Source organism: Dasypus novemcinctus, chromosome 3, assembly GCF_030445035.2.
Source record: "Dasypus novemcinctus isolate mDasNov1 chromosome 3, mDasNov1.1.hap2, whole genome shotgun sequence".
NCBI lineage: Eukaryota > Metazoa > Chordata > Mammalia > Cingulata > Dasypodidae > Dasypus > Dasypus novemcinctus.
The window spans coordinates 183,044,270-183,062,510 of record NC_080675.1 but is presented as its reverse complement, the minus strand read 5'-3'; positions in this window follow the sequence as shown (position 1 = coordinate 183,062,510).

Here is an 18,241-nt window from a genome sequence, read left to right as displayed (position 1 = left end):
CAGGCATATCAAATACAAACTGCTGATAAAAGAGCACTAACCTATAATTCTACACACAGAAGAACTATTTTTTTCATAAGGGAAAGAGAAATCTTTTCTCAGACAAACAAAAATTGAAGGAATTCAATGTCAGCAGAAATCCCAACAAAATGTTATAAGAAGTTCTTCAGGGAGATGGAAACTGATATAGATCAGAAAACCAGATCTATATAGAAAAGAAAAGCATCAGAGAAAGAATAAATGAAGGTAAAATAGAATATTATATTTTTTGTATTCTTAATTTATCTAATAGAATAATGTTCAGGTGATTAAAGTAACAATGTAATGTATGATGTAGCACATGGAAAAGTAAAAGTAAAATAGAATTACAAAATTTCTATAAGGGAAGGGAGGAAAGAATTGGAAATACTCTGATATAAGGTACTGCTTAACTTTTGAAGTCTTATAGTGTTTGTATTCAGCAGTCAAAGGAATGCTGATGCAAAATAACAGAATTCAGTTGGTTTTTATAAAGGGTATTTGTTTGGGGTAGATGCTTACAGTCACAAGGCCCTAAAGAGTCCAACTCAATGTACCAAAAGACATACTTTCTCACTGAGTCTGTTGCCATGTGTTGATGTAAGATGGTGGGCAGTGTCTGCAAGGTCTTTCCCCTCCTCCCAAGGCTCCATGGATCCAGCTTCTTCAGTCTCAGCCACAGGCTGGGACAAGTCTTGTCTCTCTCCCAGAGCTCGTTTCTGTCTGGGCTCAGCAGCTCTGCTCTCTCCACAAGGCCAGCTGTAAACTGTCCGGTGAATGGCTCCTCTCTCTTCCCAGGGTCTCTGCCAAGTCGAAGGAGCCTTCTCTGTGTTCTTACTTCCCAGGCTTCAAGATCAAAACTCCAACTAACTCCTGTGCCTTGTTTTCTCTGTGAGTCCCTGCCCGCTACTGACATGACCCAATAAAAACGCTAATCATAATTTAACCAAGGAAAAGTGAAACCTCTGACAGATCAGTTTATGAACATGATCTAATATCTATTTTTCAGAATTCATAAATAGTACCAAACTGCTACAGTGCTATTTGAAAATATACTTGGATTATTTATAAAGGCATATTGCAATCTCCAGGGAAACCACTAAAATGTTTTTTAGAAGTATAATTGATATGCCAATACAAGAGAAAATGGAATCATATACAATGATAAGTTAAAACCAAAGAAAGCAGAAAAGATTAGAAGACAAAAGAGAAACAAAGAATAAGAGTAAAAATAGAAAACAGTTACAAGCATGGTAAATATTAATCTAACTACATCAATAATCACTTTTAATGTGAAAATTATCAATACGACAATCAAAAGACCGAGAATGTCAGAGTGGACTGAAAAAAAAGACCCAACTATATGTTGTCTACAACACACCTACTTTCACTATGAAGACATAGCTAGGATAAATTTAAGTGCATGGAGAAAGATATACCATAATAACAATAATCAGAAGATGGCTGGTGTAGTCTTGTTAATGTAAGACAAAGCAGACTTCAGAACAAGGAAAATTACCAGGGCTAAAGAGAGGAGTTACACAACACACGGGTGGATTCTCAATGACAACATACAGTTCTTAACATGCATATGCTTAACAGAACAACAAAATACATGAAGCAAAAACTTGTAGAACTGTAAGGGAAGATAGATAAATCCATAATATAGTTGGAGAGCTACAGTCTCTCTCTTTCAGTAATTGATAGGACAAGCAGGCAGAAAATCAGTAAGGATATAGTTGAACTGAACAGCACGATGAATCAATAGTATCTAATTGACATTTATAGAATATTTCATCCAACAACAGCAAAATAAACATTTTTTTCTCAAGCTAACAAGGGCTCATCACAAGATCGACCACATTCTGTGCTATAAAACCCATCTAACACATTAAAAAAAGTAGAAAATACATAAAGTATGCTTTTGGACACAATGGAATTAAATTAAATTAAAAAATCAATAACAAAAAGAGACCTCAAAAATCTTAAAATATTTGGAAATTAACATCTAAATAACACATAGGTCAAGAAGAGGTCTCCCGTGTGCAGCTGGCCCATGCGCAGTGCTTATGCGCACAAGGAGTGCCGTGCCATGCAGGAGTGTCCCCCACGTAAGGGAGCCCCACATGCAAGGAGTGCGCCCCATAAGGAGAGCTGCCCAGCACAAAAGAAAGTGCAGCCTGCCCAGGACTGGTGCCTCACACACCGAGAGCTGACACAACAAGATGACGCAACAAAAAGAGACACAGTTTCCCATGCCGCTGACAACAACAGATGCGGACAAAGAAGAAGATGCAGCAAATAGACACAGAGAACAGACAACCGGGATGGGGGGGGGGGGCGGGGAAGGCGAGAGAAATAAATAAATAAATAAATCTTAAAAAAAAAAAAAGAGGTCTGAAGAGAATTTTTTAAGTATTTTGAACTTGATAAAAATTAAAATACAATCCGTAAAATTTTGCAGGATGTGATGAAAGTACTACAGGAAAATTTATAGCAATAAATGCATTATTAGAAAAGTGTAAAATGAACAACTTCTCATGCAATTTAGGATCTCACAGCTTTATCATCCCTTTTAGAGAGTAGAAGGAAACTCCACCAAGGGGGTGGAAAGGGGAAGTGTATAAGACAAACACAGAAGTAAGTGATGAAATGTTTTGATTGATAAGTTTCCATGTTATCTAGGGTCTTAGAAAGTGGAGAGAAAATATACATTGGTTACTATGTGTAGCAGCTTGACATAATTGATGAATTCCATAAAGAAATATTGGATTATATATGTAATCTGATCCATACCTGGTCATGATTGAGTTAAGATTAGGACATTGAGTCCCCACCCCTTGGTGGGTGGGGACCCACAGATAAAAGGCATGGCAAAGGACAGAGTGGAGGGCTTTCAATGTTGGAATTTTGATGCTGGAGTCTGATGCTGAAGACTTAAGCTGGAACCCAGGGAAGTCAGAGGAAAGAGAAGCCAGCCCCCGGAAGAAAGGAACCTTGAACCCAGAGAAAAGCAAGCCCCAGGAACATAGAAACACAGGAAGCCTGAACCCTGGCAGATGTTGGCAGCCATCTTGCTCCAAATAGACTTTGGTGAGGGAAGTAACTTATGCTTTACGGCCTGGTATCTGTAAGCTCCTACCCCAAATAAATATCCTTTATAAAAACCAACCAATTTCTGGTATTTTCCATCAGCACCCCTTTGGCTGACGAATATAGAATTGGGTACCAAGGAGTGGGGAAGTGCTTTTGCAATTACCGAAATACTGGAATGGTTTTTTTTGTTTTTTTGTTTTTAAATTTTTTTGTCTTTATTTTTTTAATATTACATTAAAAAAATATGAGGTCCCCATATATCCCCCACGTCCTCTCTCCCCACTCCTCCCCCCATAGCAACAATCTCAATACATCTCTGAGCACTGCTGCACCTCATGGTCAGTGGTCCACATCATAGCCCACACTCTCCCACGTTCCACCCAGTGGGTCATGGGAGGACATACAATGTCCGGTAACTGTCCCTGCAGCATCAGCCAGGACAACTCCAAGTCCTGAAAATGCCTCCACATCTCATCTCTTCCTCCCATTCCCCACACCCAGCAGCCACCATGGCCACTTTCTCCACACCAATGCCACATTTTCTTCAATTACTAATCATTATAGTTCATGAATAGAATATCAGTAAGTCCACTCTAATCCATATTCTATTCCTCTATCCTGTGAACCTTGGAATGGTTGTGTCCACTCCACATCTATATTAAGAGGGGGCTTAAATTCCACATGGATGCTGGATGCAATCCTCCTGCTTTCAGTTGTAGGCACTCTAGGCTCCATGGTGTGGTGGTTGACATTATTCAACTCCATGTTAGCTGAGTGGAGTAAGTCCAATAAATCAGAGTGTAGGAGCTGAAGATTGTTGAGGCTCAGGGCCTGGCGATCATATGGTCAGTCCAGAGATTCAGATCTCCGGGTATATATTAAACCCCAGCTTTTTGTTGAATAAGAAGCACTCTGGCTGATTGCTGATTGCAAGTGTTTTCATGGAAGAATCAGAATAAAACTTGTCTGTAGATGAGCAAAGACTTAAAATGGCCATGGTTAACTATGCCATTTTACAAAAGTGAACAATCTGATGAAAGTTCATTAAACATTACTGTAAGAATAACTGAAATTATGACCAAAAATATTACTGCTATATAATAGGCAAATCAGTACAAGGACAGCTCATGGACATGAGGACACTGGCAAATCTCCAGGAAATTTATACAAGTTCTGAAATGTTCATGTTAATAGCATTTTTACCCAAATTTAACCAGTAGAAAGTAAGAAAACACTTTTAAATTTAACAACAGTTCTATGCACCTCATAACATACCAAATAAACCTAACTATTTCTAGCACCTCTCTTTTACAGGATAGAAGAACAAATTCTTTCTGATTTTCCAGGGGCTTTCTAGAAAATCCAAAGACAGTTTGAGATCAGGAAGACATCATTTAGGATTTGATTTTGGGAAGGCAAAATGTCAGAGGTTGTAAGGCTTGAATATTTGTTAAACAGGAAAATGTGTCACTGTGAAGCAATATTTTGTTACCTATATAACCAAAATAACAACAGAAGTTTTTAAAGTTAAATCGAGGCATTAACATGATTGTTATTTAAAAAACGTAGCTCTTTCAAAAGTGTGACTTGTTTTCTAAAACAAAGTATAAGATCAATAGAAAACATAAAGCTTACTTTGATAAGATACAAAATCTTTACTCAGATGGTTAAGAAAACCTTTTACAACCTCTTACTAAGAACAGACAAATAACTCAAGAGAACTTTGTCATTTTAACAGAGAAAATACCAAATTCTAGTTTTTTTTTAAGATACGATAAGAAAACTTTAAAAAATCTTATATCAAATCTTTACCATGACAGATAAAATTTATTTTCCCCAAACTTCTACAACCTTCTATATCCATTCAGGTTTAGTTCTGTACATTCCTGTTTCTCATTCTGCAATATGTCTTTTTACTTTAGGACTTTACTCTCTTTTTCCTTAACAGAAACATATCCTGCATATCTTACTTAAGTTATCACAAAGTTACTGGAAAGTCTCTTTAAGCTGACATCTATAAAACATACTTACTCTTGCAATAGTTTGTCAGAATAATAACTCAATTTGTCTAAAGACAAATTTACATGTTCATCATCTTACAGATACAGCAGATATAATGCTAGAATGCTAGTGTATTTGAACAGTAAACCTGCATACATTTTGGAAGAGCATACTCAAATAGAATACAACTGTATGCTTACATTGTACTTAACTAGTAACCCAAAAGACTTAGATGTTTTATTTAACTATAATATTAAATAATTCCTGTTTATCGAATTATGTAATAAATTATATGAATTATGTGAACTTTATTTTTGAAACATTTGGGTTTGGTTCTATCAACACTTTTTTTAATTGGCAAAACCAGAAATTTTGTTTCCTTACTTTCTAGGACTTAAGGAATATTAATTTTTATATATTTGTATTTTTAAGCCAATTTGAATAGCTCTCTTTTAAGGAGTTTTGTAAGTTAATTGGGTAATCCAGAGGTAGGAAAATATCATACATTAAACCTACAGATCGACACAAACAGAAAGTCATAGTTTCAATACAAACTTTTTCAGCCATGAGTCAGACATAAAAATACAAAAACACAGAAAAATAGAAATCTTTTGAACTTTTAATTTCTCTTTTGCCTTTTGTAAGGAATCCTTTAATAAAGCTATTTTAGAGTCCCGTCAGTTTTTATTATACTCCAAATACCAATTAAAGTAGGGATCCCACTCAGTCTGCTTAACCCAGGAGCCCTTTTTTCTTGAATGATCCTCTGAGATGAGTAAGTTTGTCTAATTGGAATGTTGTCCATAATGGCCATTGCAACTCTAGGATGTCTTTGGCAAGATTTTGCCATTTGGTTAGATAGGCACAGCTTCTGGCCTCTGTAATTTTTGAACATATAATATGCCAAGGTGCAAGAAGGTAGAGAATCAAAGTCTTTAGAGTTTGAGGGTATTGTCTTTACCTTGTCACTTCCTACTTTGTACACAAGACAAAGAAATCAGCAGTAGCACAAATGAAACTATGAGCTGCACCAAAGGACTTGGGACTTGGGCTCAAACTTTGAGCCTTCTGATACACAGGACTGACCGGCTGACTTAGTACTAAAAGCGAGTGAGTCTGGAGAGCTCGGCTGCAAAGACAGAGGATTTTGGATCTGGAAGGGTCTTTCCCAGAAGCCTTGGAGACAGCCGGTAGGACAGAGAACCAAAGGAGTTCCAGGGCCTGGGTCTGCCTTTCCTGTTGTCCCCAGAGCCGGCAGGTGCCCTAGATCCCACCTTCACCTCCAGAATGTTAAAAGAAAAACTGTTCATGCAGTTTAGGATCTCACAGTTATCCTGATGATTCATGAATTAGCTAGCAACCCATTCAGGGAGTAGAAGGGAGCTCTGCCCAGGGGCGTGAATGGGAGCTTAGAGGGCAAATGTAGAAGCAAGTGAGAAAACGTTCCAATTGGCTGAGATTAAGTTTCCATTTTATGTGGAGTTTATTAGGAAGTGGGAAGCAGATAGACATTGACTAGTATGCTGTGCTTTTCCATTGGATTGTTCATAGCTGGCATATAGAAACACACTGATTTGTATGTGTTCACCTTGTAGCCTGTAACTCTGTCAAGTTCATTTATTTGTTCTTTCTTGTGGATTCTTTGTGACTTTCTTTATAGGAGGGGTCATGTTTAATTTCTGCTATTGTGCTTTTCATCTCCAGAATTTCTTATTGGTTTCTTTATAAAATTTCTAATTCCTCCTTTTGTTCAGGCATTATTTCCTGATTTCCTTTATTTCTGTGTCCACACTTTCTTTTAGTTCATATAACTTATATGGGAGATTTGAATTAACATTTTTGAATAGTTGTTCCAATGTCTGAGCTTCCTATTTTATTTTATTATGTGTCTTTCTTCCTACATTTTTATATGCCTTGTGATTTTTTGTTCGGGTATGAGCATTTGAATATTTTCTTGTGTTAACATGGAAGTCAGATTCTCTCTCTGACCCAGGGTTTCAGTGTTGATTGGTTGTGCACTGAGGCTCTTCTTCAATGCTTAGCCCAGGTCATACTGATAGGCAGCCCTTAGTCTTCTTCTTGGGTGTGTCTACTCATATGTGTGGTCCTGGGCATGCATAGCGGACTTCAAGAATTCTCAGGACGTGAGACAGTTCCCCTCCAAGAGTGGAGTTTCTCACCCCACTTCTCCTCCTCCTCACTGTCTCTGTCACAGTCTTTCACCCCAGGAGGCAGGCTGTTACTAGACTCTGCTCCACTGCTCCACTCCACCTTCCCACACCACTTCTCTGCCCCAGGAGAATTCCAGATTAGGTGACTCAAATGCACACGAGCGGCAGTATTCCAAGGAGTGGGTTGGGACCGATGTGACAGATACCCAGTACGTTCATCGAGATGTGCTAGGTACCAGAGATCTGCACTTGGATGCACATGGGCTGCCAAGCTGTCAGGCTTTTGGGTGCTGCTCAGCCTTCTGCACTGAGCTGAGGGAGGCAGAGGGCCAGGACAAGTCCCACAGCTTTCTTACAAATTTTAGGTGTTATTTTTTCTGATTCAACATTCATTGTGTTGTTGTCTCTCCTTGATAATTTTACAGAGTTCTGGGAAAAGTTGATTCTGATAGATCCTAACAAGATATTTTTTGCTGCTTCTAAAGAGGACTGGTCACAAGGGCATCTAACTCTGCCATCTTGCTGATTTCACCCTCAGTACCATAGACTTAATTATTAAAACCTTATATTTAAATATCTGATAAGACTGCACTTTTGGTATTCTTTCTTTCCAGACCTTCCTAACTACTTACGTTTAATATTTTTCTTTTTAAAATCTAAAATCAACTTATCTGGTTCTAAAGGAAAATAAAAGAAGAACCCTCTTGGTTCTTTTATTAGATCTTAACTATAGGTTAATGTGGAAATAATCTAATGACACTCTCTCTTTCTATCCAAGAACACGGCATGGCTTTCTGTTTGTTTAAGACTTCTTTTAAGTCCCCCAATAGAATTGTATAGTATCCTCATAAAAGTATTGCTGATTTTATATTTATAGCTAGTTTAATTATTTATGCTCTTTCATTATATCTTCTGATTATTCTGTTCAGTTTGAGGCCTTTGCTGAATTGTATTATCTGTTTTATTATATTAGCTGATTCCCTTAGATTGTCCAGGTGTACAATCATACTAACTGCAATCAATGATAAATTTACCTCCTCCTTTTCTGTTTTCATAGGTCATATTCCTTCCTTATTTTGTCATCTAGTACCTTCAGAGCAATGTTAAATTCTAGTAGTGATGCTTGATATCCTACCCTGGGTTCTGTCTTCAATGGGAATATTTCCCTTTTTTCTCCCATTAAGCATAAAAATGGGTTTCACACAGCTGTACCTATCTCTACATATTGCTATGTCTGTACCTGTATCCATCTATGCCTGTGCCTATGTCTAATCACCTATATATATCTATTTATCTATCTATTGAGGGAATATATTTATAATATCTATCATAATTTGCTTGAAAAGCAAGAATGGATGTTAAGGTTACAAAAATATCTTTTTGACATCAGTAGAAATGATCCTATTTTTTCTCATTTATGATTTAATATAATGCATCATGTGAACATATGATAACTTAGATAAATAGAATGTCCAATATGAAACCATCCTTGTGTTACTGGAATAATACCATACTGCTGGACAATCAGGGCATGCCATTGCATGCCCCACCAAGGCTGGCATGTGGACAGTTAAGCTAGGAGGATTAAAAAGGTGATATTGGGACTGAATAATGTACCCCACAAAAGACATGTTCAAGTTTTAATCCACGTTCTGTTGTGAACCCTTTTGTAACTATGACCTTTGAAGACATTAGTTAAGGTGTGAACTCATTTGTGAATAGGATCTTTGAAAACCCTATTAGATGAAGCCAAATTGAGTCATGGTGGGTCTTAATCCACATGACTGGAGTCCTTATAAAGAGAGGGAATTTGGACATAGTCTTAAAACTAGAGGCCAGAAGTCAACAGAAATTGGAAGAGCAGGCCCAAGGACAGAGGGATTGCCATGTGATGGAGGCTTGCTAGAATGCTATCATCCGAGCATGACAGACCGGATGGAACGGCCCAGTAGCTTGATGTTGGGCTTTTAATCTTCAAAACCTTGAGACAATGAATTCCTGGTGTTTAAGCCAACCCACTAGGTGGTATTTGTCATAGCAGCTCTGGCAAACTGAGACACACGGAGTGAGAACTGTTAACTCTCTGTCATCATGTTTCTAAAAATTCTTTAGTGATTTTTCATAGAGTTTATGAGAGTTCCCTTAAGCTTGTCTTTAAAGATTGAGTATGTTGCCTCTGTCTTTTTCTATTTTTATTACTTCACATAAGACGTTATTTCTGCAAGTTTCTTCTTTTTCCTTTCTATCACATCCTCTCCTATTGTCATATGTATTTGAACAACTTAACTCTTCCATGAGCTCTTATTTCAGGTACAGGTTATTTTGTCTGCTATACAATGTCTTTGCGGCAATGAACTATAGGTCAGAATTCTTCTGTTTCCTTGAATAATTCATCTTGTGATATGCCTCTGCCTTTTCTTTTTTCCCTCCATCTACTATTCAACTCATGAAGACTATTGCTTGCTTGATTACAGTTTTTATAAATAGATCCAGGCTCTTTCTTTCTGTCGGACTTGTCTTCGGAGGGCATGGCTGGTAGTCACCATTCAGCAAGTGCTGTGGGAGGGATGGAGGTGGGAGTGTAATGGAAGTGAGGAAGGATGGTATTCTGCATTAATTTGGATTTATCCTTGAACATTCTCCAACAAAATCAGCTATTTCTTTTTCTGAGGACGCCACTCTTTCTAGGACCAGCCTCCTGAGCCCTTGCCTGGCTCTCCACCTTACCGTTGACAATTGCAGACTCCCCACTCTTTCTGTGCTGCATATAGCTGGCCCTCTTCATTGGTGAGAACAGATGGTTCCTGGAGACTACAAATAGACCCTCCTTTCTGGGGTTATCTCTAGGCTGGGCTGGGGTCTCAAGTGGCAGAGGTAAGCTCTGTATATGCTTTCTATCTCTAGTCAAGGTCCTACAGCTTTTCCTTTGAGACCATTCTCCTGTTTTGTCTAAGATAAAGGTTTTTTTCTCTCATTTTCTTTGTGTTCGTTTCTGCTTTGTTGAGGGGATGTAGAAGAAGGAAATCTTTATTTGGTTATTTTAAGCAATGTCAGTTTGTGCATTTTAATGAACAAATTCCAACCCTCATCCTTGAGTTTGCCATACATATAATGGAGAGACATATGATTGGAAGAAATCCGGCACACTGGACTAGTCTTACCCACTTTTGAAAAGAGAACTGAAAGCCTAAGATTTTAAAATCATATGTTTTTAGAAGAACATGGGGCATATAAAGGACCTTAAATTAACATCTATTATTTATTAAGAATCTGAGTGAACCCACTGGGAGACTTTCTCAGGTAGGGTTTCCCCCATGTTCTATTGGCCAACTAATGGAGCAGGTAGATAATAAGGAAAGAAGGAAATTGCCAGACAGGGAGACAAACAGAAATTAGAGGCCAAAAAAGGAGCTTATGTTTAGCAGAGTCAAGAGGAAAATCAAATGTGGTGTTTTCCCATGACAAAGTTAAGAATTGAATTTATCATCTGGAACAACGCATATTTTCTGCCATGATTACTATTGCTATTGTAGTTACTATTACTTTCCAACTTTCAGACGACTGGTTTCCACCAAGTTCTGGCTCTTGCAGAGTTGGCAAAGGGTGGGTTCCTGGGTCCACTAGCACCAGCACCACCTGTGCTGAATTCAGTGGGTGATTTGTAGTTGGTCATTTATTCCCTGTAATGACAACAAACATCCTGCCACATTTAAATAAAAGCCCAATTACACCTCTATAGCTACAACTGCTATTACTTTTTTGTCTGGCTATAAAAGTTAACGAGGTTCCTCATGCTTAGCAAAATTTAGAAATAAAATGCCTTCAGATAGATGCTACATTCCATGAGGTCCACTCTGCTTTGCTCTTTTTTTGGACCCAGAACCTCAATTACTTTAGCCTTTACTGTTTTCCATTTTAGATTATGGCCTGCTTTGCATTATTTTCCTTGCTTTTGTGTTGTAAATAAAATTGGGGCACTAAATATAACGGGGCAGCATTGAAAGAAACTGCCTCAAATCCGTGAGGATAACTGAAGTACAAGTCTCTGGGCTGCACGTTTTTGGAGGAGATATGCAAGGCTGATGGCATAATAAAAAGTTTACTGGTGTGTGCTCACCTGTTTGCATGGGATTTCAAGGTCTTCTGCAGCAAGGAGAGGCTTGGAGCTTCCAGGAGAGAGTCTCGGTGGTTAACCACCAACCAAACTCTCTGTTACGCTCTCAGTCTCAGAGACATGAACCTGAATTTGGTTCCATTTCTCCTTGAAGAGCTTGATTTTTAAGAATTCAGTTGTTCTAGGGAAAGAAAAGTCAAAAATTCCCCTCCAACTTAGCTCTTTTGCCTTTCCTATTTAGAGAAATATTCTAAGAATGAGTGAGACACTGAATGGACAATGGACAATGGACAATGGTCAGACCACCAATAAAAATAGACCTCTGACCCACAACCTCTGCAGAGCCAGTTCAAGAAGCCAAACCACATCTCTGTAACAATTAACCCAAAATGTTAAGGACTTGGTCAATAATTTACAGTTTCCCTGATTTTTGCCCCGGTTTCCAACTGAGGACCAACCAGAGAAAGCCAAATATGCTCCCCTAACCAATCACAAAGACACTAGTTGGTCCATCTCCAGCTTCTCCTCGGGCTGCCTCTAATGACGGAATAATTGAAGCTTTCCACCTTTTACTACTCTAAAGCTTTTCCACCCACCTGTCTGCCTTGGTGCCTCTCCCAAGCGCAAGTGATGGTGGGTTACCACTTTGCTACAGTAAGCTCTGAATAAATACTCTTTGATTGCTCTCATTTGGGTGGTCCTTTGTTATTTAAGTTAATGTATTTTATATATGTTTTCAGTGCATGGTGGTGGCATCTGGAGGAGCACTTTGAGGAGGATGGATTTGAGCCTGGGTTGCATGGTAAGAAACAACAGGATTTGGAGAGAGTTAGATGACATTCCAAAACACTGAACACAATGCTTTCACATGCAACATTTCCTGAATCCCTCCATGAACCAGCACCATGCCAGAGACTCAGAGTTCTGAGACCTCGAGGGACTCTCCTGCCAGAGCTGGGGAGTGGGAGCACAAACTAGACCAACCAGAAGAGTTCCAGGACTAAGGTAAGGAGAGGAGGAGATGTGAGCACAGAACTGCAGAAGCTCCTGGAATCCTGCCTGAAGGCTCACAACTGAGGAGATGTGTGAGCACAAGCTGAAAGTGGCCAGGTGATAAAAGTGTGGGGAGCTGTTATACGCAGGCTGTTACAGCACTGTGAGCCGAGGCTAGGGGGCAGCTCTGCATGGGGTGGGGAGCAGATTCTAGATCAGTGATGAGGGTCTGGGTAAGAGCTGAGTCGGACAACAGGCAGGAAGCAGACCTGGCCGTACATTCTTTGTGTTTCCATTGTGTCCCATAGGGAATGGGGAGAAATAAAGGATTTTCAGGAGAAAGAGTGTAATGAGATTTACATTTCATAATAATGCACCTGACTGTAATTTGTATTAGGATTGGAACATTTTAAGGCTGAAAGCAGGGGACCTGTGAGGAGTGAGCCAGCAAGAAATTAGAAGGGCCTGAGAGACAAGGGATGGGAGAAAGAGGCAATCACTGAGGAGCAAACTGGAGCCAAGAAATAAGCATTCCTAGGTCTTCCCTGCCCTTTGCCCCCAACCATCTTTGGTTAGGGAAAGTGATTAACATCAAGGTTTAACTATCTCCTTAACCAAAGCACGATTTAAATTTGCAATCATGGCTGAGTCCGAGGATGCACCTTGGTAATTTCCATATATACCTTTCCTACTAACACCTGCACTGCTTAGACTCAGCTGTGCATAGACTGGTAAAAAGATGTATTTACCTTTCATGAGAAGGTCCATGAGCCCACATTTTAAAGTCAGCCCACAGGTACTGTGTGATCCTTTAACTGAAAACAATGATTCAGTGCCTGAGTGCTTACTGAAGACACAAACAGGTATGACGTACTTTCTGAAGGCTATTCTTTCATTTTGATGTTTGTGAGCGATTTGATCAGAAGACCTTTGTCTGATATTGTGGGGGAATTGAGTGTGTTGGTGGGAGTACTAGTCAGGGTTCTCTAGGGAAACAGAATCAACAAGGGATATCCATCGATAGTTAAGAGATGTATCAGAGTCTCTCATGCAGCTATGGGGATGCATCAGTTCAGGTTCCGCAGGCAGGCTGCAAGCAGAAGCTCCAATGAAAGTCCAATGAAGATTCTTGACGAGTTCTGGGAGATGTTGGCTGTTCAAAGACAAGCTGGGAAATTCTCTCTCAATGCTGGAATCACTTCCCCTTTTAAGGGATTCAACTGACTGAGTTAAGCATTACTCGTTGTTGATGGCAATCTCCCTGATTGATGTAATTATAACCAGCTATCTGTGATTTACCACTGCAGTAAAGTCAATGGTGACTAAAATCCATAAATGCCCTTGTATTGCAGTTAGTCCAGTGCTTGCTTGACCAAACAACTGGGCACAATTACCTGGCTGAGTTGGCACAATAGCCTAACCATCACAATGGGAATCTGGCATTTTCTTTCATTGGGGGATGACGCCTTACTTCTGGAATCATGGAATTCCTCTTCTCTGTGCTCGCAGGACTCTTCTTCTTCTCTGTTTACACAATAGCACTGTTTTCCCTTTGTGTGTTTTTTTTTTATTTAATTTAATTTTATTTCTTAATTATCTTTTTTTTAAAGTTAATAGATCACACAAAATGTTACATTAAAAAACATAAGGTGTTCACATATACCCCACTCCCCACACCCACCCATCTCATTTTTTTAATTGTATATTTTTGAAAATACATAGATGCCAAAAATGTTACACTAAAAAATGTAAGAGGTTCCCATATACTCCTCACCCCCCACGACCACACTCCTCCCACATCAACAACCTCTTTCTTCACTGGGGCACATTCATTGCATTTGGTGAACACATTTTGGAGCACTGCTGTACTGCATGGATTATAGTTTACATTGTAGTTTACACTCTCCCCCAGTACACTGAGTGGATTATGGCAGGATATATAATGTCCAGCATCTGTCCCTACAATATCATTTAGGACAACTCCAAGTCCTGAAAATGCCCCCACATCTCATCTCTTCTTCCCTCCTTGCCCTCAGCAACTACCCTGGCCACTTTCTCCACATCAATGCTACAATTTCTTCCATTACTAGTCACAATAGTTCTATAGTAGAATATCAGTAAGTCCACTCTAATCCATATTTTATTCCTCCATCCTGTGGACACTGAAATGGTGGTGTCCACTTTACCTCTATATCAAGAGGGGACTTAGATCCCACATGAATGATGGATGCAATTCTCCTACTTGCAGTTGCAGGCACTCTCAGTTCCTTGGTGTGGTGGTTGACCATTTTCACCTCCCTGTTAGCTGATCTGGTTAAGTTCAACAAAACAGAGAGTAGGAGTTGCAATGTTGCTGAGGCTCAGGGTCCAGCTGGCACATGGACAGTCCAGAGATTCAAGTCTCCTGAGTATACACCAACCCTAGCATCAGCCACAGAGTAAACTGAGGCATATGTAGAAAGGTCACATCTGAGTCCAACTCAATCACACTTAGAAACACAAATTCCAAAGTAGGGCCCACTGACACAGCACTGATCTCTAGAGCCACCTGCCATGACCACAGAATCTGTGGGTCTCCTTAGCCCTCAGGAGAACCAATACCTTGGTTGTATCTACTTTGGCTGTCTCTGGAGTCCTGCTGAGGTGTGCCTAAGCATGACACTTCTGATGACTTCCCAAATCATTTTGAAAACTCTCAGCCATATAAACTCGCTTTTCTTTGCCATTTCCCCTTTTTATTCAAGGTCAAAAGATAGTTTTTTTTTTGTTTTTTGTTTTTAATTTATTTTTTTATTATTGATTCTGTAAAAATATTACATTAAAAAATATATATGAGGACCCATTCAACCCCAGCACCCCCACCCCACCACTCCCCCCCCAGCAACTCATTCCCATCATCATGACACATCCATTGCATTTGGTAAGTACATCTCTGGGCACCTCTGCACCTCATGGTCAATGGTCCACATCATGGCCCATACTCTCCCCCATTCCATCCAGTGGGCCCTGTGAGGATTTACAATGTCCAGTGATTGCCCCTGAAGCACCATCCAGGGCAGCTCCAAGAAAAGATAGTTTTTAATACGTGATCCTACATGTAGGCTGAAATATTCTGCTGGTCTGAGTTGACCCTTTTATTTAAGGTCTTTTTCTAGTCGCATCACCGATTAGTGATTGGTAATAATCCCTCAGTGCCAGGGGGGCTCATCCCTGGGAGTCATGCCCCATGCTGGAGGGAAAGTAATGCATTTATATGCTGAGTTTGGCTTAGAGGGTGGCCATATTTGAGCAACAAGGAGGCTCTTAGGAGGTAACTCGTAGGTACCCTGCAGCTCTAGGCCTAGTGCATATTTCAGGCACACAAGCTCATAAGCATAGTCATCAGTATCAAGGGCTCATCATTGGACCTTCTTTCTTTGTTGGTCTTTGCCATTGCACTTGGAGGATCGTTGCTGTTCCATTGGGGAATGTGATAGAGCTCCCCTGGCTAAGAACTAAGTACTCCCTCAGTTGTTGTTTGTAATTGTAACAACTATGAAAATACCCACCATGTATCTGGACATTTTTATGTCCCCTATATGCATGCCCTAGAGAACTCCCTCCCAACCATGTGTCCCCCATCAATAACACCCACACCAGCATTCTTCCACTGCCATAGTTGAACTCCTCTGTGGTCCAAAACTGCTTCAAAAAATGAAGCCTAATATATTGCCAATTCAATTAATAGGAAAATGAAATATAGTGATAGGTTTAAAGATTAGAAATAGAATACATACTAATTTAGAAAAACTAAAACAAAATAAAAATAAATTGGGATATTAAAAAATGAAAAATATGATGAAACTTTGTTTTGACATTTTGCCTTTCATCACTGCAAAAGGTGTTGCCCTGTATGTACAGTTGCAGGGCAATTTCTTTCATTTCTTCCTTAGTGTCTATAGCCTTTCTTATTTTATTTTATTTTTCCAATTTTTAATTTTCTCTTCAAAAAAGTTTTAGGTCACAGTAATTCACACATACAATATAGCAGACTCCCATATATCCAACATCAAACCCTCTTCCCCCTTACCCAGCAATGATCTTTTTACATGTTCATGTTATATTTGCTGCAGCTGATGTACAGATAATGAAACATAGCTATCAAATATGGTTCCATTTTGGTTTACATTATGGTTTATATTTTAGATTATACAATTTTCTAAATTTTTAGTTACCTTATGTTTTACATTATGGCTTACTTTTTAGCCTATAGACTTTTATACATTTTTGGTGTAATTTAACATGTCCTATATCCATCATTGCATGATCTTGTGGAACACTTCTAATGCCCCCCAGTTACCCTGCTTCCATCTATTCTACACCTCTCTTCCCCTCCCCTCAAGACCCACATCGACAGTCAATCTTCACTACTTGAAGGACCAGATTCATAGATACTTGCAAGAATACTGAGGGCTTGACATACTAGACTGCCCTAACCCATTGGGAGTCACCAATTCTCTTGAGAGACAGAGTTCCCTCTGTCTGAGAACATCAGACCTCCCCAGGATGTGGGTAAACATTCACACTCATTGTATGGGTCTCTACCTGATGATATAACACTCTATGAGAAAATGAGCACTCACACACTCCCTGGAAGCCTGCCCCTGTGCCAGATAACCCCCCTTAAGCACCTTAAACAGGTAATCCTTCCTTATTATATTTTCTAAAGAGTTTTCTCAATGTTATAGTTTCAACCACATACCTGACAATCTCCCATGTTCAACTGTTCCCCCCAGCCCACCCACAATTCCTTGGGCCATCTGACCCATCCTCCCAACCCTAGCCCCACTTAAGCCTGCAAGGCACCACCCAAAGGTATTGCTATGCCCCCATCTTATCCCTTCCCTGTACAAATACTTACCTTCAGCTTATCATAGATTTCACCCATGTAGGCATCAGCTTGCAACCTTCCGCCCCCCACCACCCCCCCCAACTAAATCCTGGTGGTTCATTTAAAGGAGGAACAAACACAAACTTTGGGGAAATTACTTTAAGATTTAATTTTCTCATCTGCAAAATAGAAATACCACTACCTACTTCCTGGGCATCTGGGTAGGAAAGAAGGAGCAATGTCTATGAAGAGCTCAGTCCCCAGCTTATCACTTAGTAACTGTCCAGCAGTGGAGACTGGTACTTCCCTTCCTTTTCATTAGAGGCAAAGAGCAAAGTGGCACTCCTTCCTCTGGATCATGAGCTGTGGTCAGAGAACTTACTCTGAGTCAGAGATACTGTGAGGACAGGGACACATTTAAAGGCTTCATGCAAAAATATTTATGGTCAACCCACTGGGCTTGGGAATTACCTGACAAATTCAGCTGCTGGCCAATGCAGTTTCCAGGGCAAGAGAGGGGACCCAAGCCTAGCAGAGAGGGGCCATGAGACCTCAACTTCCCTGACCTGGGAGGTTATGGGAAGCACAGTCCCCAGAGAGGAACTCTATCCCCTGAAAGGGGTGGCAATGGAAGACCCCTGTGGTAAGAAAGCTCCCAGTTAGCAGAGCTCAAGGAAGTCAGGCTGACAACCACGCAAAGGACAGCTGACCTTCAGAGAAACTGGGCTTCAAGGACAACTGAACAGCTGTTCAGTATGCAAGGAAACCCCCCCTTTTTAGTTTTTATTTTATAAAATTAAGTCATACTTTGCAAAAGGTCTCATTAGAAATTTCAAAAACAAAGTCATAAAACGTTTTAATGCAAAGTACAGAGTTGACACAAAATTACTTTTTCTTAGTACAAATAAAACATGTTGTTTCTGATATATTGTCTGAAATTTTTATAGTATATTCTCCAATGGATAGCTACAATATTGC